Source organism: Rhinopithecus roxellana, chromosome 16 (genome assembly GCF_007565055.1).
Source record: "Rhinopithecus roxellana isolate Shanxi Qingling chromosome 16, ASM756505v1, whole genome shotgun sequence".
NCBI lineage: Eukaryota > Metazoa > Chordata > Mammalia > Primates > Cercopithecidae > Rhinopithecus > Rhinopithecus roxellana.
Window position 1 is genome coordinate 56,954,760 of NC_044564.1, and position 24,616 is coordinate 56,979,375.

A 24,616-nucleotide genomic window follows, 5' to 3' on the forward strand; every position below is an offset into this window, starting at 1 on the left:
ATGTATACTCTTCTTTCAAATTCTCACCTCACATGCAGCTTCTTTTTTCCACGGAAGTCCAGGGACCACTACTATTAAGTTCCAGTGTGCAGAAGTTAGGCTGTAGGGAACCCATGGGTTTAGAGGTCTGGAGTGAAATGAAATGCAGGATACCTTACAGGAGGCTGCACAGTACTGTAGCATGAGTGGTTAACCTTGGTCTCTGGGCACCAGCTTTGTCGTCACTTAAAAAAAATCAGGATTCACGAGGTCAAGAGATCGAGACCATCCTGGCCAACATGGTGAAACCCCGTCTCTACTAAAAACACAAAAACATTAGCTGGGGGTGGTAGCATGCACCTGTAGTCTCAGCTACTCGGGAGGCTGAGGCAGGAGAATCGTTTGAACCCAGGAGGCAGAGGTTGCAGTGAGCCAAGATTCCACCACTGTACTCCAGCCTGGCGACAGGGCAAGACTCTGTCTCAAAAAAAAAAAAAACTAAAAAATCAGGTATTGAATCAAGTGATTATAAGGTGTATGATTACATGCCTAGGTGAGTGGGATACGTATGCTAGACTCCAGCTTCCAATCTTCTCTTCCTGAGATATGCGCTTTCTTACTCTGTATGAAAGTTTTCATTTTGATTTTCTAATTTCTAAACTTCCTGAAAGTATATGTTAAAATAAATTTAGATTAACACACTTCATTTAAAAGTGAAATTGCCTTTAGGTAAATTAAAGGGCTGTCAGTTATACTTCCATAATTTAGAGTGAATTGGTTTTAAAAGTTCTAATGGAGCTGCTAAACGCTTTGACTTTTGAGAGGCTGTAGATACAAGTAATTTTATGTTAATATTTTGAAGATCTACAGGATTCTACAGAGTTGAAGTCTTAACAGCTGCTTGAGGGCATTCGAAGGAAGGGAGACATGCTCATAGAGATGATAAAACAAGATTTGCTTACTTGAAATTTTATTAGGGCTCACTTAGTAAATCAAGCTCTCTTAGGAGGGATAGGTTTTAAAGAGAGACAACTAGCCTTATGGAAGGGACAGTCGTTTGGTCATCTAAGCTGGTTGTTTTAATGTTCAAAAGAATTGTGGAAATTGTATGTGTACAATGATGCTTCATAAGACTGTGAATCTCTGTTAAAGTCTCTAACTGTACACTATATGGGTCTTCTAGTGAACTTTTACCTACTACTTATACCTACTGTCCTCTATTATAAGTAGGTATTCGGAATTCCACTGTTACAGACTCATATCTCTTAATAATTATGTCCTACCCCAAAGTTGAGAAATACAGTATAGTGTTGTTTATGAACAAAAGAGCCTCTAGATAGTCACTTAGCTTTTTTATATTGGAGCCCCAATGTTACATTTTGGAGCCCCCAAAAAGGTGTTAAAACTCAATATGTGTAGGCTACATTGGGGTGGTAGAGGTAGAACTTGACTAGGGGCAGTTGATACATTTCTGCTAAAGTTGTTGTAAAAGGACTAGTTTCAGCTTTGAGGATGTAACTGCTATATAAGGTAGGTTATGATTTATGATTGACATAGGTATAGTGTGAGATGAATTACATTTTGTACTGTACTAGGGGCCCAGAATTACTCCTTTAATATACTAACTGTGAATATGAAAGTCTATATATGTGAACATCAAAATGATATCTTTGAATGTAGCCATTCTAAATTAGATGTATAATCATATCTCATTTTTCACGTCACTGACTTTAAACATTTAGATTACCTTCAGAAGTATTTTTGAACACCAACTGTAAAATACAGATGTGTATAAAAGGGATGAAGAGATGTTATATGTGAACTGTGTAAAGATGTTAGTGTGTTAATATGATTAATCTTGTGAGTTATCACTGTTGTAGGTAGCTAATAAAAAGCTGAAATGGGCAAATAATTGCTAGGCTTATAAAATAAATTGTATGTCATTTAGTAATCCTGAGCAAAAACTTAGTTCCCATTGGTGTGCTAATCATGGAAAAAAAAACAATGATCTTTCAAAAGAACCAAGCTTTGGATCAGGTATATGATTAACTGTGTGACCTCAGGAAGACCATTTTATTTGTATTTTCCCAGCATTCCCATTTCTCACCCTTTTAACTCTATTACTCACTGCCTCCAGAGAGCCTTCTTTATAAATTCACTGCTCTGAAGTCTTCTAGGGTTCACTGTTGGTTGGAGAATGAAGTTCAAACTCCTTAGTTTGATATCACAGACACTCCCTTCTTGGAATGCTCTCTTGCCTCATTTCTGCCTGTCCGAATATTATCCATCCTTTAACTGCTGTTGAAATCCTTTCTTTATGAGTCATTCTTTACCTACCATAACCATAAGTGTTCATTTTTCTGATGAACTGCTGCTTCCCCCCTACTACCAGCTTTGTTGAGGTATAATTGACAAGTAAAAATTGTATATATTTAAGGTGTGCTGTGTGATACTTGGATCTACCCTGTGAATTGATAACCACAGTCAGTCTAATTAACAGATCCACCATCTCACACAGTTACCTCTTTTTTTATATGTGGGATGAGAACGCTTAAGACCTACTCTCTTAGCGAATTTCAAGTATACGATATGTGTTAATTATGGAAATAAATATCATTATTAATGATAGTTACTGTGGCATACATTAGGTCCCCAGAACGTATTCATCTTATACCTGAAAATTTGTACCTTTGACCAAAGTACTCTCATTTCACCCACCTCCTAGCCCCTGGCAATCATTGTTCTACTCTTCTGTTTCTATGAGTTTGACGTCTTTATATTCCATGTATGAGATCATGCAGTTGTTTTATGTCTTGCTTACTTAGTATGGTGTCCTTAAGTTTCGTCCATGTTGTTGCAGATGGCAGGATTTCCTTGTTTTTTAAAGGCTGAATAATATTTCATGTGTGTATGTGTGTGTGACATTTTCTTTATCCATTCATCTATTGACAGACACTTAGGTTGTTTCCATATCTTTGCTACTTTGAATAATGCTGCAAAGAATATGAGAGTGCAGATATCTCTTTGAGATACTGATTTCAATTCCTTTGGATATATACCTAGAAGTGGGATTGTTGGGTCATGTGATAGTCCTGTTTTTAGTTTAAGGAACTTCTGTTTTCCATAATGACTGTACCATTTCACAGTCCCATCAACAGTGTACAGGGAGGGGATCCCTTTTCTCCACATCTTTGCCAACACTTGTTATAATTTGACTTTTTGATCATAGATATCCTAACAGGTATGAGATATCCTATAGTTTTGATTTGCATCTCTCTGATGATTAGTGTATTGAGCATCTACTGGTCATTGGTTGTTTTTTGGGAAAACATCTGTTCAGATCTCTTGTCCATTTTTAAATTAGGTTATTTGTTTTGTTTTGTTTTGCTTTTTGCTACTGAGTTGTATGAGTTCCTTACGTATCTTGGATATTAGCCCCCTTTTAGATGTATGGTTTGCAAATATTTTCTCCTATTCCATAGGTTGCCTTTTTATATTGTTGATTGTTTACTATACAATAACTTAATTTCATGTAATCCTGCTTGTTTATTTTTGCTTTTGTTACCTGTGCTTTTGATGTCATCCAGAATGCCATCATGAAAACAGATGTCAGGGTGTTTTTCACGTTTTCTTCCAGGATTTGTATGGTTTCAGGTTTTACATTTAAGTCTTTGATCCTTCTTCTTTTAATTTTTGTGGGTACATAGATCTGTGTATTTATGGGGTATATGGGATATTTTGATACAGGACTGTAGTCACCCTGTTTTGCTATCAAATACTAGATTTTATTCATCATCATCATCATTACTATTTTGAGACAGCGTCTCACTTTGTCACTCTGGAGTACAGTGTCATGATCATGGCTAATTGCAGCCTCAACCTCTTGGGCTCAAGCAGTTCTCCCACTTTAGCATCCTGAGAGCTGGGACTACAGATGCGTGCCACCATGCCTAGTTAATTTTTTGTAGAGATGGGGTCTTGCCATGTTGCCCAGGCCAGTCTCAGATTCCTGGACGCAAGTGAACTGGCCACCACACCCAGTCCTTATTCATTCTTTCTGTTTTTTGTAACCATTAACCATCCTCCCTTCCCTGTCCCTATTTAATCTTTCTTGAGTTGATAGTGTAAGATAAGGGTCCAGTGTCCTTCTTTTGCATGTGGATATCCAGTTTTCCCAACACTGTTTATGATGTTGAAAAGTCAGTGTTGCAGGATGTGTTTTCTTCATCCTTAGCACTTTGTGAAAGATTAATTGACCATATATGCATGGGTGATTTTATTTCTGGACTCCATTCTGTCGCAGTGGTCTGTGTATCTCTTTTTATGTCAGTACCATACTATTTTGATTACTGTAGCTTTTGAAATCAGGTTGATACGGTTTGATTCTGTTTCCCCACCCAAATTTCATCTCTAATTGTAATCCCCATAATCCCCATGTATGGAGGGCAAGACCTGGTAGGAGATCTTTAGATCATAGAGTCAGTTTTCCCCGTGCTGTTCTTGTGATAGTAAGTTCTCATGAGAGCTGATGGTTTTATAAGTGTTTGACTGTTCCTTCTACACATGCTGTCTCTCTCTTGCCTGCCACCATGTAACAAATGCCCACTTCCCCTTCTGCCATGATTATAAGTTTCCTGAGACCTCATCAGCCATTATGGAACTGAATCTGTTAAACCTCTTTCTTTATAAATTACCAAATCTCAGGGAAGTTTGTTATAACAGTGTGAAAACGGACTAACACATAGGTAATGTGACACTTCCAGCTTTGTTGTTCTTTCTCAAAATGGCCTTGGCTATTCATGGGCTATTGTGGTTCTGTATAAATTTTAGATTGTTTTTCTATTTATGTGAAAATATCATTGGAATTCTGATAGGGATTGCATTGAATCCGTAGATTGGTTTGGATGGTATGGACATTTTAACAATATTACTTCTTCCAATCCATGAACATAAGATTTATTTGTGCCTTCTTCAGTTTCTTTCATCAGCATTTTATAGTGTTTAGTGTTGGTTAAATGTATTCTAAGTATTTAGTGTTTTTGATGCTACTGTAAATGGTATTGTTGTCTTTTCTTTTTCTTTTTTTTTTTTTTTTTAAGACAAAGTCTCACTCTTTTCACTGAGGCTGGAGTACAATGGAGCAATCTCAGCTCACTGCAACCTCTGCTTCCCGGGTTCAAGCAATTAATTCTCCTGTCCCAGTTTCCTGAGTAGCTGGGATTACAGGTGCCTGCAACCATACCCGGCTAATTTTTGTATTTTCAGTAGAGATGGGGTTTCACCATATTGGCCAGGCTGGTCTCGATTCCTGACCTCAGGTGATCTGCCTGCCTTGGCCTCCCAAAGTGCTGGGATTATAGGCGTGAGCCACCACGCCCAGCCATGTTTTCTTAATTTACTTTTTAGATACTCATGGTTCTTGTGTAGAAACACAACTTATTTTTGTATGTTGATTTTATATCTTGCAACTTTACTAAATTCATTTCTTAGTTCTAAATTTTTTTTTGGTGGTTTTTAGGGTTTTCATATAAGATCATGTCATCTTCAGAGACAATTTTGCTTTTTCCTTTGAACTACTGCTTTATATTGTAAGTTTTGCACTTATGCTTTATTTCTCCAACTAGATTATACATTTCTGGAGCACAGAAACTATCTTAATTTGTATTATCTATAGTGCCTGTACAAAGAAGATGTTTAATAAACATTTTTAATATTAATGAATTTAAGGTATTTGTCCTATGTGTGGCATAGCAATTTTTTTTTAAGTTTTAGTTTTTTAATTTTTGTGAGAACACAGTAGGTGTTTGTTTTTTGTTTTGTTTTGTTTTTTCTTTTTTTGAGACAGGATTTCACTTCAGTTGCCCAGGTTGGAGTGCAGTGCACAATCTCAGCTCACTGCAATCTGTAGTTACCCTGTTGTGCTGTCAAATACTAGGTCATACTCACTCTCTTTTTTTTTGTACCCATTAGCTGTTCCCACCTCCCTTCCTATCCCCCCGGCTACCTTTCTTTCCCAGCCTCTGGTAACCATCTTTCTACTCTCTCTCACCGTGAGTTCAATTGTTTTGATTTTCAGATCCCACAAAATAAGTGAGAACATTCTATGTTTGTCTCTCTGTGCCTGGCTTATTGCACTTAACATAACAAACTCTACTTCCATCCATGTTGTTGTAAATGACCGGATCTCATTTTTTTTTTTTTTTTTTTTTATAACTGAGTGGTACTCCATTATGTATAAGTACCACATTTTCTTTATCCATCCATCTGTTGATGGACACTTCCAGTACTGTGTGGAATAACAGTAGTGAAGGTGGGCATCTTTGTCAGGTTCCTGATCTTAGAGGAAAGACTTTCAGTTTTTGTGTACGCAGTATGATACTAGCTATGGGTCTGTTATATATGGCTTGTATTATGTTGAGGTATATTCCTTCTATACCCAGTTTTTTGAGGGTTTTTATGAAGGGATGTTGAATTTTTATGAAATGCTTTTTCAGCATCAGTTGAAATGATCATATAGTATTTGTCTTTCATTCTGTTGATGTATCACATTGATTGATTTGCATATGTTGAACCATCCTTGCATTCCTGGAATAAATCCTACTTGTTCATGATGACTGATCTTTTTAATATGTTGTTGAATCTGGTTAGCTTGTATTTTGTTCAGGATTTTCGCATCAATGTTCATCAGAAACACTGACCTGTAGTTTTCTTTATTGATGTGTCTTTGTCTGGGTTTGGTATGAGGGTAATCCTGGCCTCATAGAATGAATCTGGAAGTACTCCCTCCTCCTGTATTTTTCAGAACAGTTTCAGTAGTATTGGTGTTCTTCTTTAAATGTTTGTTGGAATTGAGCAGTGAAACCACTGGGTCTTGGGCTTTTCTTTACTGGGAGACTTTTTATTACAGGTTCAATCTCATTGTTGGTCTGTTCAGGTTTTGAATTTCTTCATGGTTCAATCTTGGTAGGTTGTATGTGCTTAGGGATTTATCCACTTCATCTAGATTTTCCAATTTATTGGCATATAGTTGCTCATAGTAGTTTCTGATGAGCCTTTGAATTTTTGTGGTATCAATTGTAATGTCTCCTTTCTTATCTCTGATTTTATTTATTTGGGTTTTCTCTTTTAAGGTTTGTCAGTTTTGTTTATCTTTTCTAAAAAGCAACTTTTTGTTTCTTTAGTCTTTTGGATTATTTTCTTCAAGTTAATTTATTTCTGCTCCATCTTTATTATTTCTGTTACTAATTTTGGGTTGTTTGCTCTTGCTTTTCTAGTTGTTTAAGAGGCATCATTAGGTTATTTATTTGAAGTTTTTCTTCTTCTTTTCTGAGACAGGGTCTCACTTTATTCCCCAGACTAGAGTGCAGTCATGCAATCTCAGCTCACTGTAGCCTTAACCTCCCAAGTTCATGTGATCCTCCCACCTCGGCCTCCCAAATAGTTGGGAGTTGCATGCCACCGTGCCCAGCTAATTTTTGTAGAGATGTTTCCCAGGCTGTTCTCAAATTCCTGAGCTCAAGCAATCTGCCCACCTCAGCAACCAAAGTGCTAGGATTTAGGCGTGAGTCACTATCCCCGGCAATTTTTTCTTCTTTTATGATGTAGGTACTTATAGCTGGAAATTTTTCTGTTAGTACTGCTTTTGCTGTATCCCATAACTTTTGGTATGTTGTATTTCCATTATCATTTGTTTCAATAAAGTTTTCAGTTTGCTTCTTAATTTCTGCACTGACCCATTGGTCATTCAGGAACATATTGTTTAATTTCCAAGTGTTTGTATGATTTCCAGAATTGTTCTTGTTAAAGTCTCCAGCTATTATATTGAGATCTAGCTCTCTCTTTAGCCCTAATAATATTTGCTTTATATATCTGAGTGTGTTGGGTGCATATATACAGATGATTGTTATATTCTGTTGCTGGATTGACTCTTTTCTCAGTATATAATGACATACTTTGTCTCACAATTTTTGTCTTGAAATCTGTTTTGTCGGTATTTATATAATTACTCCTGCTCTTTTGGTTTCCATTGGCATGTAATATCTTTTTCATCCCCTTATTTTCAGTCTGTGCATACATTTGTATGTGAAGTGTGTTTCTTGTGGGCAACAGATCAGTGGATCTTGTTTTTTCATCCATTCAGCCACTCTCTATCTTTCGATTGGAGAGTTTGGTCCGTTTATAGTCAATGCTGTTATTGATAAGTAGGGACTTGTGTCATTTTGATATATATTTTCTGGTTGTTTAGTGGTCTTCTTTACTTGCTGTCTTCCTTTTAGTGAAGGTCGTTTTCTCTTGTGCCATGATTTAATTTCTTGCTTTTTGTGTTTTGTGTATCTGTTGTCTGTTTTTGATTTGAGTTTACTGTGAGGCTTGCAAATACTATCTTATAACCCATTATTTTAAACTCATAACAACACTGATTGTATAAGCAGACAAACACACAAAAAGTGTTTAAAGTGTAATTAAAACTCTACACTTTAATTTCATCCCTCTGCTTTTTAACTTTTTTGTTTCTTATGTCTTACTGTACTGTCTTGAAAAGTTGTAGTTATTATTTTTTATTGGTTCATTTCATCAGTCTTTCTACTTAAGAGCAGTTTACACACTACAGTAACACTCTTACAAGAGACATCATTAGGTTATTTATTTGAAGTTATAAAATAAGAGTGTAATTGTGGTGTGTAGACTACTCAAGTAGAAGGAGTTATACTCTTCTGTGTTTTTCTATGTACTTACTATTACCAGCGAGTCGTACCTTCCGATGGTTTCTTCTTGGTCATTAAATACTCTTTCAGATTGAACAACTCCCTTTAGCATTTCTTGTAGGGTAGATCCAGTGTTGATGAACTCTCAGGTTTTTTTTTGTCTGTGAAGGTCTTTATTTCTCCTTCATGCTTGAAGGATATTTTCACTGGATATACTGTTCTAGGGTAAATGCTTTTGTTTGTTTGTTTTTTTGTCAGCACTTTCCATGTATTGTTGAAATATGGCCTGTAAAGTTCTTACTGAAAAGTCTGCTACCAGACATATTGGAACTCTATTGTATGTTATTTGTTTCTTTTTTTTTTCTGTTGCCATTTTTTGGACCTTTCTTTGTCCTTGACCTTTGAGAGTCTATAGATGCCATAAGGTAGTCTTTTTTTTTTTTTTTTTTTTTTTTGACGGGAGTCTTGCTCTGTTGCCCACACTGGAGTACAGTGGCACAATCTTGGCTCACTGCAAGCTCTCCCTCCTGGGTTCACGCCATTCTCTTGCCTCAGACTCCTGAGTAGCGGGGACTACAGGCGCCTGCCACCATGCCCAGCTAAATTTTTGTATTTTTAGTAGACATGGGGTTTCACCGTGTTAGCCAGGATGGTTTCGATCTCCTGATCTCATGATCCACCCGCCTCGGCCTCCCAAAGTGCTGGGATTACAGGCGTGAGGCACTGTGCCCAGCTGCCATAAGGTAGTCTTCTTTAGGTTAAATTTGCTTGGCATTCTGTAACCTTCTCATACTTGAATGCTGATATCTTTCTCTAGGTTTGGGAAGTTCTCTCTTATCCCTTTGAATGAACTTTCTACTCCGGTCTCTTTCTCTACTTCCTCTTTAAGGCCAATACCTCTTAGATTTGCCCTTTTGATGCTGTTTTTAGGCATGCTTCACTGTTCCTTATTCTTTTTTCTTTTGTTTACTTCTCTGACTATATTTTTAAGTAACCTGTCTTCAAGCTCACTAATTCATTCTTCTGCTTGATCAGTTCTGCTTTAAGAGACTCTGATGTGTTCTTCAGTTTATTGGTTGCATTTTTCAAGGTTAGAATTGCTGCTTGATTTTTAAAAATTTAAATCTCTTTGTTTAAAATGTGATAGAATTCTGAGGTCCTTCTCTGTGTTATTTTCAATTTGTTTGACTTTCCTCAACATAGCTATTTTTAATTCCTGCCTGAAAGATCACATATCTATCTCTCTTTTTCCAGAGTTGGTCCCTGCCTTACTTAGTTTGTTTGGTGGGGTCATGTTTTCCTGGATGATCTTGATTTGATGCTTGTAGATGTTCATTGGTGTCTGGGCATCGAAGAGGTAGGTATTTATCTTAGTCTTCGCAGTCTGGGCTTGTTTGTACCTGTCCTTCTTGAGAAGTCTTTCCAGTTATTCGAAGGGACTTGGACCCCATGCCCAATAATGCTGTGGTTTTTGCAGACTCGGAGGTACTGTCTTGGTGGTCTTGGATAAAATCTGGAAGAATTATTTGGATTACCAGGTAGAGACTCTTGTTCTTTTCCCTTAACTTTCTTCTGAACAAATGGAGTCTCTCTCTGTGCTGAGTCGCCTGGAACTAGGGATGTGTTGTTGCAAGCACCCCTGTTGCCACTACCACTGAAACTAAGCTGGGTTAGACCTGAAGCCAGCAGAGCACTGGGTCTCATCCAAGGCCTTCTGTCACCACCACCTGGCTGCCACCTATGTTCACTCAAGGCCCTAAGGCTCTACCATCAGCAGTTGGCAAAGCCAGCCAGGTTTGTGTCCTTCCCTTCAGAGTGTCTCATTCCCCAAACCCCAGGCCAGTCCAGAAATGCTGTCTGGAAGCCAGGGATTGGCGTCAAAATTCTTAGCAATTTGCCTGATACTCTGTTCTGTTGTGGCTAACCTGGCACTCAAACCACAACACAAAGTTCTTCCCGCTTTTTCCCCTGTCCACAGGCAGAGGAGAATCTGCCTCTGTGGCTACCACAACCACAGGACCACAGTGCGTTCTGCTAGGCCAGTGCCTGGCAGTCATCTTTGGTGTTTATGAATCATTAACATAATCCATATTATAGTTAAATATTTATCTGGAGTTTACCATGGACTAGGTATTTTACATCATAGTAAGCAAAGTTTCCCAAATTTAAATTCTTTTTATTTCTCATTCATGACTTTTGCCCTGTTCTCATACTACCTATTCATTGTAACTTTTAAACTTGAAATTTTCTTTCAAAATAAATGAATTTATACTTTCACCATAAATGGAAATCTAGTACCATTTATATGAATGGAAGGTATTATGAAGCAATACAATAAAAACAATTTTATAAGGCTGGGCACAGTGGCTCACACCTGTAACGTCAGCACTTTTGGGGGCCTAGGTGGGAGGATCACTTGAGCCCAGGAGTTCAAGATCAGTCTGGACAGTATAGGGAGACCCCCGTCTCTATAAAAAATACAAATAAAAAAATTAGCTGGCTATGGTGGTGCATGCCTGTGGTCTCAGCTAATCTGGTGACTGTATACTATTTAAATTTTGATGAACTACAGAGTAATTTGAGTCTAGGAGGTTGAGGCTGCAGTGAGCCATGATTGCACTATGGCAACCCAGCCTGGGTGACAGAATGAAACCCTTTCTCAAAAAAAAAGTTATGAAAAATATAGTTTCCTGCCAAACTCTTATTCCTTTGTTAAAAAGGACAATTAGCCCTTTTTATGCAAGGTGCTTAGAAATAAACTAGCACCTCATTCAGATATTCTCCTTACCTAAATAAAAAAGATTGAAGAGGAGTTGAAAAAGATTTTTTTCATGTGTGATTATTTACTTTGGTATTTATATGTCATCTAAAATGGTGGTATAGGACCTGCATTAAAGTGTTCCACCTGTGTTAGTTTGTTAGGCAATTTATTTAATCAGAAAAAATATAGTAAAAATACAATTTAAAAATATTTTGGAATTTACACCTGCTACAAACTGAGACAGTTTCTTTATTCAGATTTTTTACTAATGAGCAGGGATCAATTGGTTAGAATCAGGGAGGTTTCTTACCTTTAAGTTACAATTGCTTTCCTTTGAGTTGCTGTCACAAATCTACTGTCCCCCAAGTGGTTTACCTTATTTCAACCATAAATCATACATAAATGTATGTATGAAAATTTGGATATTATTGTAGATATACTGCAGAATTTGCTATGGTTTAAATTTTTAAGAGCTTTGAGGTGCATAAACATACATCTAAGTGTACGTTGATTTTTAGTAAATTTATAGTGTTGTGCATCCATCATCACAATCTAGTTTTAGAACATACATATATCAACCTTAAAAAGTACTATGCCCATTTGTCATCAACCTCTTCTCCCACTCCAGCCTCAGAAAACCTTGGCTTACTTTTGTCCATTTGGATTTAGCTTCCTGAAATTTTCATATCAATGAAATCATATGGTATATAGTCATTTGTGTTTGGTTTTCATTGAGCATAATGTTTTTGGGTGCATCCAGATCATAATATTTCTTTTTTCAAAATGTGTGTAAATTAAGGGGTGCAAGTGCAGTTTTTTTACATGGATATGTTGCACAGTGGTGAAGTGTAGGCTTTTAGTGTAATCATCAGCTAAAGAATGTCCATTGTACACATAAGTAACTTCTTATCCTTTATCCCCTTCTCATCCTTCTGAGTCTGACATCTGTTATTTCACACTCTATGTCTGTGTGGTAGTATTCCTTTTTGTTGCCGAATATTTTTCCATTAGTTGGGTGTGCCACACTTTTATCTCCATTCACCAGTTGAGAGTATTTGAGTCACTATGAATAATACTCTCATTTTGAATCATTGTAATACTGCTGTAAACATTTGTATACATGTCTTTGTGTGAATAAATGTTGTTCTTCTAGAGAGATACCTAGGAGTGCAACTACTAAATCATATGGCAAGTTTAACTTTTTAGTAAAGTGCAAAACTTTGTTCCAAAGTGACTGTAGCATTTTACAATCCCACCAATAATGTATGAAAGTTTCTGTTTCTCCACATCCATTCTAGAGGGTTTGCAGTGGTATCATATTTGTGGCTTTAATTTGGTATTTTTTAAATGGCTAAAAAATGTTTGGTATGGTTTCACGTGCTTATTAGCTATTTATATTCCATTTATATATCTTATTAGCCATTTCACTATACCTATGTAGTTAATTATCTATTCAAATCCTTTGTCTATTTAAAAAACAAACAAACAAAAAATAGTAATCTGATCTTGGCTCACTGCAGCCTCAAACTCTTGGGCTCCAGTTATCCTTCCACCCCAGCCTCCCTAGTAGCTGGGACTACAGATGCACAACACCATGCCTCACTTATTTAAAAATTTTGTAGAGACAGGGTCTCATAAGTTGCCCAGGCTGGTCTGAAACTCCCATCCTCGGACTGTCCTCCCAAAGTGTTAGGATTACAAGTGTGAGCCACGATGCCCAGACCATTTTTGTTTAAGTGGAATATTTCTCTTATTATTGAGTTGTAAGAGTTCTTTATATATCCTTGATACAAATTATTTAGCAGGTATATAATTTGCAGAGTTCTGCAGTGTTAAGTATGTTCACATTGTCATGTCACCATTACCACCATCAGTATCCAGAACTTTCATTTTCATTTTCCCAAACTGAAACTTCATGCACCATAAACGGTAATTCCTGGTTTTCTTATCCCATCAGTCCCTGGAAACTACTATTGTATTTTCTGTCTTTATGAATTTGACTAGTGTAAGTACCTCAGACAAGTGGAACCACACAGTATTTGTCTTTTTGTGATTGACTTATTGCACTCAGCATGTCTTAAGTTTTATCCATGCTGTAGCATGTACCAAAATTTCCTTCCTTCTTAAGGCAGAATGATATTCCAATGTATATGTACATCCAATGTATTTTGTTTTATTCATTCATCTGTTGATGGACACATGGGCCGCTTTTACCTCTTGGATATTGTGAATAATGCTGCTGTGAACTTGGGTAGACAAATATCCAGATCCCTGCTTTACTTCTTTTGGGTACATACCCAGAAGTGGACTTGCTGTTTCATTTCGTTATTCTGTTTTCTTGTTTTGTTTTTTGAGAAATTTTGCTTTTTTTTTTTATTTTTAAGAAATTGCCATATACTGTGTTTCCACAGTGCTACATCATTTTATATTCTTACCAGCAATACAGTGGTTCCAATTTCTTCACATCCTTGCCAGTACTTGTTTTCTGTTGTTTTGATGATTGCCATTCCATTGGGTCCAAAGTGATATCTCATGGTTTTGGTTTGCATCTCCCCAGTGATTATTAATATCGAGCATCTTTTATGTACTTGTAAGTCATCTATATGCCTTCTTTGAAGGACTGTCTGTTGAAGTTCTTTGCCCCTTGTTTTTCTTGGGTTATTTTTTGTTGAGTTGTAATGCTTCATGTATTCTGGGTATAATCTTTTATCAGATATGTGGTTTTTAATACAGTTATGCTCCACGTAATGGCGTTTTGAGATGTTTCTGTCAACAGACTGCATTATATACGATGGTGGCCCTGTAAAATTCTAATGGAGCTGAAAATTTTTCTTGCCTAGTGACAATATAAATTTTATATAGTGCAATGCATTGCTTTTTCTATGTTTAGATGTATTTCGATATAGAAATATTTACCATTGTGGCACAATTGCTTATGTATTCAGTACAGTAATATGCTATACAGGCTTGTATCCTAGGAGTGATAGGGTATACCATATAGCGAAGGTGTGTAGTAGGCCGTAACATCTAGGTTTGTGTAAGTACACACTGTGATGTTCACATGATGACAGAATTGCCTAGTGATGCATTTCTTGGAACTTATCCACTCTTGTTAAAGTGACACATGACTGTATTTTCTTCTATTTCAAGGGTTACATTTTTACCCTCTTGGTAGTGGCCATTGATGCACAACATTTTCAATTTTGATGAAGTCTGTCTTACCTATGTTTTTGGTTGCCTGTGCTTTCAGTATCATATCCAAGAAATTGTTTTCAAATCCCAAGTCATGAAGTTTTTGCCTTGTGCTTTCTTCTAAGAGTTTTATAGGGTGAGGTCTTCTGTTTAGAGTTGTGATCATTTTGAGACGATTTTTGTATATGGTATAAGATAAGGGTCCAACTTTATTTTTTTACATGTGGATATCCAGTTTTCCTAATGCTGTTTCTTGAAAGGACTTTCTTTCCTTTTCCCCCATAAGTGGTCTAGGTAGCCTTGTGGAAAATAATTTGACTATTCATGCAAGAGTGTATTTCTGGACTCTGTGTTTTATTCTGTTGGTCTATATGTGTATATCTTTATGCCAGTACGACAGTATTTTGATTGCCGTAGCCTACTAGTAAGTTTTGCTGTCAGGAAGTATGAGACGTCCAACTTTGTTATTTTCACGTTTGTTTTGCCTATTCGAGGTCTCTTGGGAATCCATATGAATTTTAGGATGGATTTTTCTGTTTCTGTTAAAAATGCTGTTAGGATTTTGAAAGGAGTTACGTTGACTGTGTAGATCGCTTTGGATAGTATTGACATCTTAACAGTATTAAATTTTCTAATCCATGAGCAGAGGATACCTTTTCATTTATTTGTGTCTAATTTCTTTCAGTGATATTTTACAGTTTTCACTATAGAAGTCTTTTGCCTACTTGGTTATGTTTAGTCCTAAGTACTTTATTATTTTTGATGTTAGAGTCTTTACTCTAAAGATAAGATACTCTATAAGATCATGTCTGTCATCTTCAAACATATAATTTTACTAACTCATTTCCAAGTTAGATTTATTTTATTTCATTTCCTTGCTGATTGCTCTGGCTAGGGCTTTCAGTATTATGTTGAATGGAAGTGGTAAGAATGGGCATCTTTGTCTTAATTCTGACCTTAGAGGAAAAGCTTTCCATCTTTTCACCGTCGAGTTTGATGCTGGTTACAAGTTTTTTTGTTTGTTTTTGTTTTTTGTTTGTTTGTTTTTGTTGTTGTCATTGTTGGTTTTTTCTTGCTCTGTTGCCCAGGCTGGAGTGCAATGGTGTGATCTCGGCTTAATGGAACCTCCACCTCCTGGGTTCAAGCAGTTCTTCTGCCTCAGCCTCCCAAGTAGCTGGGATTACAGGTGCCCACCACAATGCCTGGCTAATTTTTTGTATTTTTAGTAGAGACAGGGTTTCACCATGTTGTCCAGGCTGGTCTTGAACTCCTGACCTCAGGTGATCCACCTGCCTCGGCTTCCCAAAGTGCTGGGATTACAGCTGTTAGCCATCACGCCTAGCCAGCTATAGGTTTTTTATATATCGCCTTTTTATTATCTTGAGATAGTTTGCTTCTATTCATAGTTTTTTGAGTATTTTTAGCATGAAAGGATATTGAGTTTTGTCAGATGTTTTTTTCTGACTCAGTTGAAGTGATTATCTGTTGGTGGACACTTAGGTTAATTCCATATCTTTGCTAATGTTAACAGTGTGACTATAAACATGGAGGTGCAAATATCCCTTTCATGTACTTATTTTGTTTCTTTTACATAAATACTTAACAGTGGGATTGCTGGATCATATGGTAGTTCTATTTTTACTGTTTGAGAAATCTTCATACTGTTTTTTGTAATGGCTGTACTAATTTATATTCCCACCACAGCAAATTCCCTTTTCTCTGCATTCTCATCAGCATCTGTTATTTTGTCTTTTTAATAATTGCTATTCTAACTGGGTTAAGATGGTATCTTGTGGTTTTGATTTTCATTTTCCTGATGATTAGTGATGTTGAGCCTTTTTTGATATACCTGTTGGCCATCCATATGTCTTCTTTTGAAAAAATGTTTATGTCTTTTGCCCACTTTTTAATGGGAATTTTTTTTGTTTTTTTGTTTTTTTGTTTTTTTTTTTTTTTTTTTTTTTTTTGAGACAGAGTCTTGCTCTGTAGCCCAGGCTGGAGTGCAGTGGCGCCATCTCGGCTCACTGCAAGCTCCGCCTCCTGGGTTCAGGCCATTCTCCCGCCTCAGCCTCCTGAGTAGCTGGGACTACAGGCGTCTGCCACCACGCCCGGCTAGTTTTTTGTATTTTTAGTAGAGACGGGTTTCACTGTGGTCTTGATCTCCTGACCTCGTGATCCGCCCACCTCGGCCTCCCTAAGTGCTGGGATTACAAGCGTGAGCCACCGTCCCCGGCCAATGGGAATGTTTTGTTTAACCGTTGAGTTGTTTGAGCTACTTGTATATTCTGGTTTTTAGTTTCTTGTCAGATGAATAGTTTGCAAATATTGTCTACCATTCACAAGGAAGGTTATTTCTTTACTCCGTTGGATTGTTTCCTTTGCTATGCAGAAATTTTTTTAGTTTAATTTAGTCCCATTTGTTATTTTTGTTTTTTTAGTATCTGGAATGTTTCTCCTATGTTTTCTTCTAGTAGTTTTATACTTTTGTTTCTTTCATTCAGGCCTTAAATCCATTTTGAGTTGATTTTTATATATGGGGAGAGGTAGTCATCTAGTTTCATCCTTTTGCAAATGGATGTTGAGTTTTTCCAGCACCATTTATTGAAGAAGGTGCTCGTTCCCTAATGTATATTCTTTGCAACTTTGTTGAAAAGCCATTGGCTGTAAATTTGTGAATATATTTCTGAGTTGTCTGTTTTGTTGCGAATATTGGTCTATGTGTCTGTTTTTATATCAGTACCATATTGTTTGGTTTGTATAACATAGCCTTGATATGTTTTGAAGTCAGATAGTGAGATGCCTCCAGCTTTATTCTTTTTGATCAGGATTGCTTTGGCTTTTCAGGCTCTCTTGGTTCCATGAGAATATTATAATTGTTTTTTCTATTTCTTTGAAAAATAAAGTTGATATTTTGATAGGTATTGCATTGAATCTGTAGATCACTTTGACCAGGCTTGATCATTGTAATGTAATTCCTCAGATCCATGAGTATGGACTGTTTGTTTCCTCTTCAGTTTTTTCATCACTGTTTTGTAGTTTTCCTTATAGAGGTCTTCTACCTTATTGGTTAAATTTATTCTAGTTTAATTTTGTAGCTACTATAAATAGGATTGCCATCTTGATGTCTTTTTCAGCTAGTTCATTATTGATGTACAGAAATGGTACTCATTTTTGTATGTTGATTTTGTGTCCTTCAGCTTTATTGAGTTTACTTATAAGATCTAAGAGGTTTTTTGTGTTTTTTTGTTTTTGTTTTTGTTTTTGTTTTTTCTTTTTTTGAGACAGAGTCTTACTTTGTTGCCCAGGCTGGAGTGCAGTGGCACGATCTCGGCTCACTGCAACCTCCGCCTCCTGGGTTCAAGTGGTTCTCCTGCCTCAGCCTTCCGAGTAGCTGGGACTACAGCCACCTGGCACCATGCCTGGCTAATTTTTGTATTTTTAGTAGAGACGGAGTTTCACCACATTGGCCAGGCTGGTCTCAAATTCCTGACCTTGTGATACATCTGCTTAGCCTCCCAAAGTGCTGGGATTACAGGCGTGAGCCACCATGCCCGGCAGATCTAAGAGTTTTTTGGTGGAGTTTTTAGCTTTTGCTAAATATAAGATCATGTCATCTGCAAAGAGAGACAATTTGACTGAATTTTTCCAGCTAGGATGCCTTTTATTTCCTTTTCTTACCTGATTGCTCTGGCTGGGACTTCCAATACTATGTTGAATAGGGCTGGTAAAAGTGGCATCCTTGTCTTTCTCAGTTCTTAGTGGAAAGGCTTTCAGCTTTTTCACATTCAGTGTGATGTTAGCTGTGGATTTGTCATATATGGCCTGTATCACATTGAAGTATGTTCCTTCTATACCTGGTTTGTTGAGTTTTTATCATGAAATGATGTTGAATTTTATTAAATGCTTTTTCTGTATTTATTGATAATGTTTTTTGTCCTTGACTCTGTTGATGTGATGTATCTCATTTATTGTTTTGTATATATTGAACCATGTATTAGTGCATTTTTTACACTGCTATAAAGAATATTCGAGACTGGGTAATTTATAAAGGAAAGAGGTTTAATTGATTCACAGTTCTGCATGGCTGGGGAGGCCTCAGGAAACTTAAAATTATAGTGGGAGGCGAAGGGAAAGCAAGGACATTCTTCACATGGCAGCAGGAGAGAGGGAGCAGGGGAAACTGACACTTATGAAACCATCAGATCGCGTGAGAACTCACTATCATGAGAACAGTGTGGGGGGGGAACCATCCCTATGATCCAATCACCTCCCTCCCTCAACATGTGGGGATTATAGGTTCTTCCCTCTACACGTGTAGCTTACAATTTGAGGCAAGATTTAGGTGGGGGACACGGAGCCGAACCATCCTTGCATCCCTGGGATAAATCTTACTTATCATGGTATATTATCTTTTTGTTGTTTGGTTGGATTGGTTTTCTAGTATTTTGTTGAGGATTTTTGCATTTACCTGCATCAGGGATATTGGCCTGTGGCTTTCTTTTTTATGTTGCATTCTTGTCTGGCTTTGGTATAAGAATAGTGCATGTATTGTAGAATAAGTTGGGGAGAATTCCCTTCTCTTCAGTTTTATGGAAAAGTATGAGGAGAATTTGTGTTGTAAGTTTGGTAGAATTTGACTTTAAAGTCATCTGGTCCTGGGCTTCTCTTTTTCGGGAGAGTTTTTATTACTGATTCAATCTCATTACTTGTTTTTGGTCTATTTGGGTTTTCTGTCTTCATGATCTAATCTTGGTAGGTTGTTATATGTTCAGGAATTTGCCCTTTTTCTCTAGGTTTTTTAGTTTTTTAGTGAATAGTTTATAATAGTCTCTGATCTTTTGTATTTCTGTGGTATCAGTTGCGATGTCTTTTTCATTTCCAATTTTTTTTTTGGATCCTCTCTTTTTTTTCTTGCTTAGCAGTTTATCAATTTTTAAAATCTTTTCAAGACACCAACTTTTCATTTTGTTGATCTTTTGCATTTTTTTAGTGTCCTTCATTTTGTTCTGCTTTGTATAAATATATATGTATGTATATGCATACTTTATAGCAGAAATATATATATATTTTAATAGTAAAGGAGACCACGTCCCAGGGCTGCACTGCTGCTCCAGCCCGACCCCCTGATCTTTATTATTTCCTCCTTTCTTCTCATTTTGGATTTGGTTTATGCTTGCTTTTCTAGTTCCTTGAGGTCTATTGTTAGATTTTTTGTTTGAAATCTTTCCACTTTTTGGATGCAGATGTTTATTGCTATAAACATCTCTCTTAACCCTACTTTTGCTGTGTCTCATAGGTTTTGGCATGTTGTGTTTCCATTTTCATTTGTTTCAAGAATTTTTAAAAATTTCCTTCTTAATTTATTCATTGGCCCAATGGACATTCAGGAGTATTCTATGTAATTCCCATTTATTTAGACAGTTTTCTAAGTTCCTCTTGGTATTGATTTCTAGTTTGAGGATTCTACTGTGGTCTAAGAAGATATTTGATATAGTTTTGAGTTTAATTTTTTTTTTCTTTTTTGAGATAGGGTCTATCTCTGTTGCCAGGCTGGAGTGAAGTGGCATAATCATAGCTCATTGCAGCCTTTACCTCCCTGGCTCAAGTGATCCTCCCACTTCAGCCTCCCAGAGTTTTAAAATTTTTTGAGACTTGTTTCGTGGCCTGTCATATGGTCTGTACTGGAGAATGTTTCATGTGCTGACAAGAATGTATTTCCATAGCTGTTAGATAAAATTTTTCTGTAAATGTCTGTTAGGTTCATTTAATCTAAAGTGCAGTTTAAATCCAGTGTTTGTTAACTTTTTGTCTCAATGGTCTGTTGCTGATAGTGGGGTGTTGACGTTCCCAACTATTATTTTATTTTATTATTATTAGATACAGGTCTCACTCTGTCACCCAGGCTAGAGTGCAGTGGTGTGATATCGGCTCACTGCAACCTCCACCTCCTGGGTTGAAGCGATTCTCATGCCTCAGCCACCTGAGTAGCTGGGATTACAGGTGTGTGCCACCACACCCAGCTAAGTTTTGTATTTTTAATAGAGACAGGGTTTCACCATGTTGGCCAGGCTGATCTCGAACTCCTGGCCTCCAGTGATCTGCCTACTTCAGCCTCTCAAAATGCTGGGATTACAGGCATGGGCCACCATGCCTTGCCCCAACTCTTACTGTATTGAAGTCTACTTCTTTTTTTAGGTCTAATGATATCTTTATATATTTGGGTGCTCTGGTGTTAGGTGCATATATATTTAGAATTATTATATCCTCCTGCTGAATTCATCTCTTGATCATTATACAATGATTTTCTTTGTCTCTTTTTACTGCTTTTGACTTAAAAGTCTGTTTTATTTGATGTAGGTATTGCCACTTCTCACTTTTTGTTCTGTTTGCATGAAATTCCTTTTTCTATCTCTTTACTTTTAGTCTGTGTGCCTTTCAAGGTGAGTTTTTGTAGGTAGCATATAGTTGGGTCATGTTTTCAAATCCATTCATCCAGTCTGTATCTTTTAAGTGGAAAAGGTGATTATTGATATTGTGTGTGTGTGTGTGTGTATATGTATGTGTATATATATGTATATTTAAATATAGATAGATATGTGAGATCATACTCCTGTCCTTTTCTTAATTGTTTTCTGGTTGTTTTGTATATTCTTTGCTATTTTCTTTCTCTTGCTAGCATTGTAAGTTGGTGGTTTTCTGTAGTGGTAACATTTGAATCCCTTCTCTTCTCATTTACGTGTTTGCTCTACCAGAGAGTTTTATACTTTTGTGTTTTCATGATGGTAGGCATAGTCCTTTTGCTTCCAACACCCTTAAGCATTTTTTGTACGGCCGATGTAATTGTGATGAATTATCTCAGTTTTTGCTCATCTGGGAAAGACTTTCTCCTTCCTTTATGAAGGATAACTTTGCTGGGTGTAGTGTTCTTGACAGGCAAGTTTCTTTTGGTTTGGTTTGGTTTCTTCCTCAGCTGCTCGAATATATCATTTCATTCTCTCCTGTCCTGTGAGGTTTTTGCTGAGAAATTCACTGTTAGTCGACAGAGGTTTTCTTTAAGTGACTATGTTCTTTTCTTTCACTGTTTTTAGAATTCTCTCCTTCTTTCAACAGTTTGATTATAATATGCCATGAAGACCTTTTGAGTTGTATCTCTTTGAGGATATGTGAGCTTCCTGTTTCTGTGTGGTTAAATCTCTTGCTACATGTGGGAAATTTTCAGCTATTGTTTTGTTAAATAGTTCTTTTTCTGCTCCTTTGATCTTCTTTTTGCCGTCTGTAACACCAAAAATTCAAATAGATTACTTTATGGTGTCCCATATGTCATGTAGGCTTTGTTCATTCTTATTTATTCTTGTTTTGTTTTCTGAGTTATTTCAAAAATCTGAAATTCATTCTTCTGCTTGATATCGTCCATTGTTGAAACACTGGAATGTATTTTTTATTCCATTTAGTGAATTCTTCTGTTCGAGGATTTCTGTTTGGTTTCTTTTTTATGATATCTATCTCTTTGGTGAATTTTTCATTCATATCTTGAATTGTTTTTCTGATTTCTTTGTATTTTTGTGTTCTCTATCTCACTGAGTGTCTTTAGTATTATTTTGAATCCTGTTTTTGGCATTTCATAAATTTCTTTTTTATTAGAATCTGTTGCTGGAGAATTGTTGTGTTCCTTTGGAGATGTCATAATTTCTTGCTTTTTCACATTACTTGTATACTTACAAGTTGATGTCTGTACCTCTGGTGTAAGTAACTTCTTCCAGTGTTTTAGATTGCCTTTCAGAGGAGGTAGACTTTTTCCTGAAGATCTATCCGTGGTGTTGGTTGGGTAGGGCACTTTGTCTTTGATTCTGGGTGTGTGCAGTAGTGTATTTTTCATATGACCGTTTTAGCCATCTATAGCATTAGTAGTGTCTGTGATTTCCTCAGTGGTTTAGGGTGCAGTTGTTAGCAGAGGCTGAGGTGAAGTATTCCTGGGCGGTGGGATGCCAGGTAGGCCAGTCCTTGGGCACCAGTGGTGGCAGCAGCACTGGTGCCTGTCCTTCGGTCCCAGGGTACACAGGCATGGTGTTAGCAGGTTTAATTGGGTTAATTCTTAGGCCTCCATGTGTCTTGCTCAGGTGCTGGTGGTTGCAGTGGATGACCAGGTGAGTGGGTAGGTCCTTCGGTCCCTGGGCAGTGTGTGTGGTATGGGCTATGGCAGTAGTTGTGGTGGTAGCATCAGGCTGGGTAGGCTGACTCTCAGGCTTCCCTATAGGAGTGCATATGTGTGAGTGGCAGACGGGGTGGGGCAATCTCTATGCTCCGGTCTCTATGCTTGGGCCCTTGGGGGTGTGTGGTGCCAGGCCAGGTGGGCCTGTCTTCAGACCCCCTGGTAGAGTGCTCAGGTAGCAGCAATAGGTAGAGAGAGGCTCTCCTTAGGGCATGTGCATGTCCACTATGGTCCTGCTACTGGAGGGGATAGGGTTGTGTCAGTAGCCCCACACCAGAGGCTGGGGTGGGGCAGGTATGGTGTGCTTTGCTCCAAGCAGTGTCAGGAACATTGACTCTGGCATGCTGGGAGATTCTGTCTCAGGACATGTTCAAGGGTGCTGCAGTCTTGCTGTTTGTGGAGGTGGGGTTGCTGTCAGTGGCAGCAACCCCAGGCTGACAGGGTTTAGGCTCTCAGAAGTGTGGGCTTTGCCTCATTTTGTCCTTGTGATAGCCTCCCCAGTGTATCCTCCCCAGTGCATTGCACTTGCCTGTTTTCCACAGTGTAGGATTCTATATATGCTTTAATACCAGGGACTCTGCCATTCTGCTGGGTCCAAGTGGCATTGCATCACTGTAGCCCCCCAGGTGGATGCAGGGAATGTTAGTAGGGCTTTACTAATGTGGAAATGCAGGGACTCTTGTGCTCAAGGCCAGGATGCAGCCTGATAAGAGCTGGACTGAAAATGGCACAATGCTATAGCTGTTTAGGTCTCATGCAGGTGGTATAGGACTCAGTGTGAGCTCTCTCTTGAGCAGTATCATCACGTGGTCTCTAAGAAGTTCTCTGTGCTAGCCTCTGGACCCCCTCTCTGTAAGCTAGGGTTGCACGAGTCCATGGTGGGAATGTAGGCTGCTGGGTATCTCTCAGCTTTCCCCCACACTGGAGATCTGCTCTGTGCTCCAAGTTGATAAAGGCCAACATGATGATCATGTTATCTATGAGTACAGACAGTTTTATTTATTCCTTCCCATTCTCTTTACCTTTTATTTCTTTTTGTGGTCTTATCGAATTAGCCGGAACTTACACTATTCTGTTGAAAAGCTGCTGTGAGTGGAGACATCCTTGCCTTGTTCCTGATCTCAGGAAAGCTTTGAAGCTGTAGGTTTCGCATAGATGTTCTTTATCACGTTGAAAAAATTTCTTTCCATTCCTGAGAGTTTTTTTTTTTTTAATCATGAATGAGTGTTGTTCTGTAGTTTGCTCAGTGTTTTTTGTTCATTTGTTTTGTTTTATGGAGACGGAGTCTTGCTCTTTTGCCCAGGCTGGAGTGCAGTGGCACAGTCACAGCTCACTGCAACCTCCACCTCCCAGGTTCAAGCGATTCTCCTGCCTCTGCCTCCCAAATAGCTGGGATTATAGGTGCCTGCCACCACACCCAGCTAGTTTTTGTATTTTCAGTAGAGACGGGGTTTCACCATGTTGGCCAGGCTGGTCTCGAACTCCTGACCTCAGGTGATCCACCAGCCTCATTCTCCCAAAATGCTGGGATTACAGGCATGAGCCACGGCATCCGGCCTTGCTCAGCATTTTTATCTTGTTTATTAGATTTATTAAGTGCTTTTTCTGCGTTTGTTGAAATAATCACATGATTTTTCTCTAGCGTGTTGATGTGATGGATTATATTAATTGAGTTTTGAATGTTGAACCAGCCTTGCATGCCTGGAGTATATCGTATTTGGTTATGGTGTTTAATTTTTTTAATACATTGTTGGATTTGATTTGCTAATA

At 37.7% G+C, this 24,616-nt stretch overlaps 1 protein-coding gene across 2 annotated transcripts in view; it reads left to right on the top strand.

The window, feature by feature from the left end:
* The window catches only part of RIC1 (RIC1 homolog, RAB6A GEF complex partner 1), a 149,234-nt gene that overhangs the window by 2,718 nt on the left and 121,900 nt on the right, over positions 1 to 24,616 (top strand). The window lies entirely within an intron of this gene.